The sequence below is a fragment of the Aplidium turbinatum genome, chromosome 4 (assembly GCF_918807975.1).
Source record: "Aplidium turbinatum chromosome 4, kaAplTurb1.1, whole genome shotgun sequence".
Lineage (NCBI taxonomy): Eukaryota > Metazoa > Chordata > Ascidiacea > Aplousobranchia > Polyclinidae > Aplidium > Aplidium turbinatum.
Window position 1 is genome coordinate 17,596,211 of NC_137475.1, and position 6,398 is coordinate 17,602,608.

Genomic DNA, 6,398 nt, shown 5'->3' on the forward strand with positions numbered 1-6,398 from the left:
AGTCGAGAGCCTGCATGTTCGGCTCCAGCCACCCGCGCTTGCTGTTGTTTCTCTGGGCAAGAAACTTTACGATATTTGCCTCTACCTAGTAATCAATTTCGAGTAATGGGTAGTACCAAATTTTTATCATAAGTAGAGTAGACAACCGGAAACAGACATTGCCGTCGGCTGCAGCGTGGGTCAGGTGTATGTCGGAAGGCGTTGTTCCAGACAATTGTTCATCTAATCAAACGTCATATAAAAACCGTTCAGGTCTACCGAATCTTAGCGTATTACGTCATGGAATTTTTCCTAAAAATGAGCCAAAATTGCACCATCGTTCGTAAGACTTGTGTCAAACCTGTTTAAACATGAAACATCGCATCACCAATTTTGAACACCTGTTAGAATTGCGTGACAATGTCTTTCATTATTGCGTCACAGTTACTGTTTACGTTAGTTTGAGATATCGCAAATTATTCTAGTCATTTTAAAATTGTTGCTTGAAGAGGTTGGTCGCATGTTTAACTGTTTTGCTCAGTGCTTGTCAGCTGGACGAAAATTTCCGTCTTTTATCTAAGTAGTTTGTTCTGTAGTGACAGGTTTTAGTGGCGTATGGTGTTGCGTCCCATTTTCGATAGCCGCGGGCTAATTTTACAGAAATACAATTTTGAATAGACGTTTCAGAAGAGTGTTTCTCTTTCGGTCATTACATACAGACGAACGGATTCGGTAATCTTATGTTACAATTTTCCCACGAAGAGATTATGGTTTACCGCTGTGACCAGGCGTACACCGACGCATAGCGCTCAAGTCCGCTTTCCCGCAATGCAGGATAAAGATAAACAAACAAACAAAGGCTTCGGCAAAGTCTTGGCATGTTTTCATTTGTTCCGTTTTGGTAACTGCGTTTACCATATAGCCATCCCATAAATGATGATCACTCGGTGAGTTGTCAGTTCATCTGGTGGGTCCACAGTGGTGTATTCAACTGCTGTGTCTGTCATCTTTAAAGGTACTTGGAATGAATGGTTATCGGACAGCTGAGTAACAATTACCTCATTCCTGTCAACTTGTACCCGTTGTCTGTTACTACCGGTATCCAGCTTCACAAGATGACGGAGTATTGATGCCTTATCATATGCCAGCAGGAGGATCCATCTGAAGCAAACAGTGATCGAGGCACCACACCAAACTCATACGTTTCGATGCATTCCTTGAGGTCCAGCTTCGGTCGACTTCTTGATATTACAATGAACCGCTGCAACAGTCCTCGCTCTTCTTTAATTTTGATTACCTTGTCTCCCATGCTGATTTTTGCAATTGCATTGGCACTTTTGAATGTAGACAGTTTCTTCCTGGTCATTTTGTCCCACACGGAAAGTTTTCCTTCTACAAGACGTTCAGCGACGAAACTTTCCAAAATCTGTTGCCCAGTCTCATCACGCCGAAGGATGCCATTGTTAGCAGTTTCTTTCATAACTGCTTTGGTGAGCAAATTGTAAATTTCATCTTCGTCAAAGGATTCAAATGGGTTTCCATGCTCGTGAAATACTACGCTGAGTTTGATAGCATTTTGCGTTATTCAGGAGAGTTTTCCTCCTGTAAGCTCATGGTGCTGCGTTCTCTTTGCCTTGCTACCAGAGTAGTACTTTTTCTCAAAGTTATGCTGCAAATTTGAGAGTTCGGGTGCGATGAGAAAGTATTTGTCCAGTGACTTTTGATTCTATTTAGGGCAAAATCAGGTTAGTTGATACAATTTTCACGTTTAGTAAGATTTTACTAAAACTGTTGGACATAGAAACACCATTTATGGTGCTAAAGAAAGTTCGTTTGTTGGGCTAACTTTCCCCCGAGTTTAGTCTGTTGGATGTCCATGGTTATCGGTTCAGATTCATTCAAACGTACATCTCTGGTTTGTATCAACTAGGCTAACCTTCTTGGAAGGTTAGTTGATACACTCATGAGGTTAGTTGATACAAACTTACAAACTTTACGTTTATTTAAGGTTAAATGTGTCAAACCCCTTTTTAATTAATGAATTGAAGTATCTTGCATCCGGCTCGCTCGGATCATTCTACAGGAGGCCGGCTTGACTGGTCCCAGATTTGGGTGTATGTCAGCTTGACTGACCCCCATTTTTATTGTTAGAATTTAAATACTTTCCGGAATGCTTTTAATGTATTTTCTTTGAACATTGTATGATCCAATTACCTTCATAATTTACATAAAAATTGTCATTGTTACTGCTCGTAGACTAATTTCGCAGACTAATTCGTTTCTTGGCAACCATATAACAATTTTGTTACTTTCTAAAGTGAACTGCTGCAAATTTTACTGTACCGTACTATGCTGTTTATGAAGTTGTACTGAAGAGGGTTTAATACCCGAAATCGCGATCTGCAACAAGATAATTTCAAGCTGGACCAGAAAAACTTTGAAAACTATTTATGCTGTAGTTGATCTAACATGGAAGTTTAACAAATAAATTCTTGTTTCTCTTTGAATTGACTTGTACTCTACAAAGTGGACGTTAATATGTTAAGTAGGGTCCCAGGTAGCAATAGTCGGCGTGCAGCTGGCGTCATCAGGGCGGCGAGCGCTCACATTGGCGACATCGAAAATCGTTAGCTGTAGGACAGCGCCTCACTGGCGAATATCGTCATGATTTTTTTTCTTTAAAGTCATGACGATATTCGCCAGTCAGGCGCTGTCCTACAGCTAACGATTTTCGATGTCGCCAATGTGAGCGTTTTCTGCTAGCTTCGCGCCGTCGACTTTCGAGCGAGAGACGCGCTTTCGATTTTCGCTCGCTTTCCGCTGGCAACGCGCCGTCGAGTTTCGTCAGATGGTGTTGGTTTTGTACGAAAGGCCGAGCTTCGCCCGCGCTTGATTATACAGTTTAGTTGCGCTTGATTGAAGTCACGTGCCATTTCAAACACGCGGTTGATTTGATTTGAAAATTGAAGAGCCTGTTTGTCTGATCAATTGTCTTTTGCGCTTGCTCAGTTATTGGGTAGACTGCTGTACAATAAAGCTTACTTTGCACTTATTTTGGTGTACCCGGTTACGCCTACAGCATGTAAGAAAGTGTCGAAAGAGGGAACTGTGTCCTAGTCTATTGTGTTTTAACCTTAATTACATGAAGATTTAAGAAAGCTAGCAAACGCTCTCTTTTTGATCTGGAAGAAAAGTTAGAAGAAGATGCGGATGTTTTGGCAGCCATTGTAAGTCACTGTACTCATTTGTTATAACTTACACTTTTATGCTACAAGCTACATGTGCGGTAGGCCATGTCGGAAAAGGTACATGTAATCCTATTCCGACATGGCTACACCAGCCTTATGTCATGCAACAACCGATCAGTTCAATTCTAACATGACGTGTTGACAAAATATTTGTTATTGCACCTATAAAGTAACTGTTGTCATATTAGTTACATGTTTGTTTTCGCTTTGCAGGTGGTAACTACAGTAAATCATACTCAAAAAAGATTAGAACCTCCCAGACAGCAAAATCTGTCATTTTTACATTGATGTGACGTCTGCTAACATTGAACCAATGTAAAAATGACAGATTTTGCTGTCTGGGCTTTTAATTATTCAACTGCTCAGTTTCAATTTTTAAAACTTGTTTGTTTTGCTCTAAACGCTTCCACATACATTTTGTGTGCAGAAATAATTTAGTTTGTAAAATAGAATCATGTTTATTAAACCAATTTATGATAATTTTTAAAGAATAACCTAACGATTAACCAATATAGAACGTGTGGTTGTTTGGTTTGAGTTCACGATCTAGACTTCGCTCGTTATCTTGTTCAGTTTTAAACTAACTATTGAGTAACGTGTGGATGTTCATTTAACAGCGATGGAAAATAACAACGGTTAGAGGAAATGATTGTACGGAAACTGTGTGGAGAGTTATGCGACTTTTAATGAATGACGATCTGGCCGCTCAGTTTAATTGGAGTGGAAAAAACGAAAAAACTACCTTTCTTGATCTGAAAATAAAAAAGTGTTATTTGGTAAGTTTGTATTTATATAATTGTATATTTAAGACTTAAATTTTAAGTTTAAGTAGTTTTATGATTTTAAAATGATCTTATCCTTAAATTTCAAAATCGTTTTACGATTTTGAAATTTAAGTAAGTTTTACAAACTTACTTAAATTTTAAGTAGTATTATGAGCTACCGTCAGTAATAAGTGCTGCAATGCTATTGCTAACACCATGCATACTACAGTACGATGGTGGAAAATGCCAGGCTTCTTTGTTTTTATGAATGGAAGTTAAATATAAATCAAATCAACTGAGGATTGACAAATTGGAAGATTTATCAAGGAATGGAATATTTTTCTGTAATATAAACGTTAAAATGTGACAACGTCCTGTAATATATCAGTTTCTACTATTTAGCCATGCCTTCCCAATATCACATGCGTGGTTGTTGTTGCTTGCCAAGGATACTTGCCATCGGTTCGATCCCTAATAATGAGTTAGTAGTGTAATTAAGTTGTTGTTGTGAGCGAAATTGTTTTCACAGAGAGCTCATATTGTATTATTACAGATGTGATTCGAAGGCAAGCCAAGGCGACGAACAAAGTTATCAAATCTGCAGTGAAGCGGTATTTGAAGGCGGCTGGTGACAGAAATGAAAAAAAAAGAACCGGGCAAACAAAACTTCCGGCGCAGATAAAAATTCGGACGATACATGAAAGCTATCTGTTTTTTGATTGTTTGTTGACCTTTTAGTGTTTTCTTTTAACATCTTGCTGCGAATTATTATTTTTGCGTGCCTCTTAATTCGGTTTGCTTCCTTCGTACAGTAGTTGTATTTGGGAAAATCTTATCCCGACAAGCTATTGCCAAACACTGTTGTGCCGTCTATTCACTAATATTAATTCTTGTAGTGAAGTCGAGTTTAATGTTATTAATCATTTAATTAATATGTTTAATGTTGTTATTCAAACGTGTTTTCGGAGGGGTGTTTTGCCGCCAGTCCTAATCCCTAACATTAACCCGAACCAAAGCTCTTTGGCGTCAAAACGACCTGTTCCCATTTTTTTTATATTTACCTAATGGGTGTCGGAACGCAATTAGTCACTCATGATTGTTGGTATAGCCTACTGCATGTGTCCTACGTGGATTTACATTTTTTTCATGCAATGGTATGTTATGAGGGTTTGAATTTTGTGCTATCTGGCTTTGAAGGTTGCCAGCATGACAGCCACAACAGATGTGCAAAGGAAAATGCGTTATGGTCGTCGTTCAGGCGCCCTTCCCTATAATTGTGGTTGCCGTGCTGGAAACCCTCAAAGCCAGACAGCACAAAAAACTCATTAATTTGGAAGCAATGGTAGTGTTCTTGATGTTGCTGTGTATTTTCTTCCAGTGCTGTGATTTTGACGTATTGCAATACCTATCATATATGCTTATATAATTATGATACTGTGCGTCGTATGTAGTACACACTTGGTTTCTAACCGGGAGTAAATTTTACTTACCCCTTACCCTAGGCCTAAGGTAAATCTTTCAAGCAAACATTTTAATCAAACTCATTATAGTTTGGAAAACCAAGAAAGTTTTTTTTAATAGAATTTTTTGCTTAAAAATTATTGTTTTGCGAAAACTGTCAAAATTCACCAGCTGTTGGGCTTTTACAAATAATCTCATGTTTATAGTCTTTAGCTTTGCTCTCACATGGCTTGGACTTGTAAATTGTTCTGTTATTTGTATTACAAATGATCAGAAAAACCGCACAGAAAAACTAACATTTTTTAGCATTGTGTTACGAAAATGGAGCTGTGGTAAGACAGTGTATTAAAAATCTTCATTGTTTTCGTTGTTTTACATTCTTGAATTGCGTCTCGTTTTAACCACAAAAAGACAATTAATACACGAAATGCTTCAAAAAGTTTTAGTGTTTTGTTTTGATAATTTCGCAAACAACAGCTGCTGCTGGTGGCCGAAAAAAAAGGGCTTCAGCAGGGCGACATTCGTCAGTCCAGCGACAGCGCGCGCAGCCGCAAAAACGTGCCAGTAAGTTTAGCGAAATTCGTTGGCGTACAGACAGCGCGCCGTTAACTAACTTGAGCGACTTTCGCGATCGAGGCGCTTACGCACAGCCGACTTTATTGTCAAATTTCGCCAGCGTTACGCCGGCTATGCGATGAGCAGATCGGTGGCGGCTGGATGGCGATTATCGCTGGCGCGTCGCCAATAACTTCGCTAGCGTGGAGCTGGCTAGACGCCAATCTTTGCTACTTGGGGTGGGCCAAAAAAACCGACTTTGAAATTTCGTTCCAATAAATTGGAAAAAGTTGCCATTTTCTATATGATTAGCGATGGTAAAAACATTTTTTGATTAAAAAACTTTTAAGGGTCCCGCAAACGCCCCAAAGTGTCCAAGTTTTGTCAAATT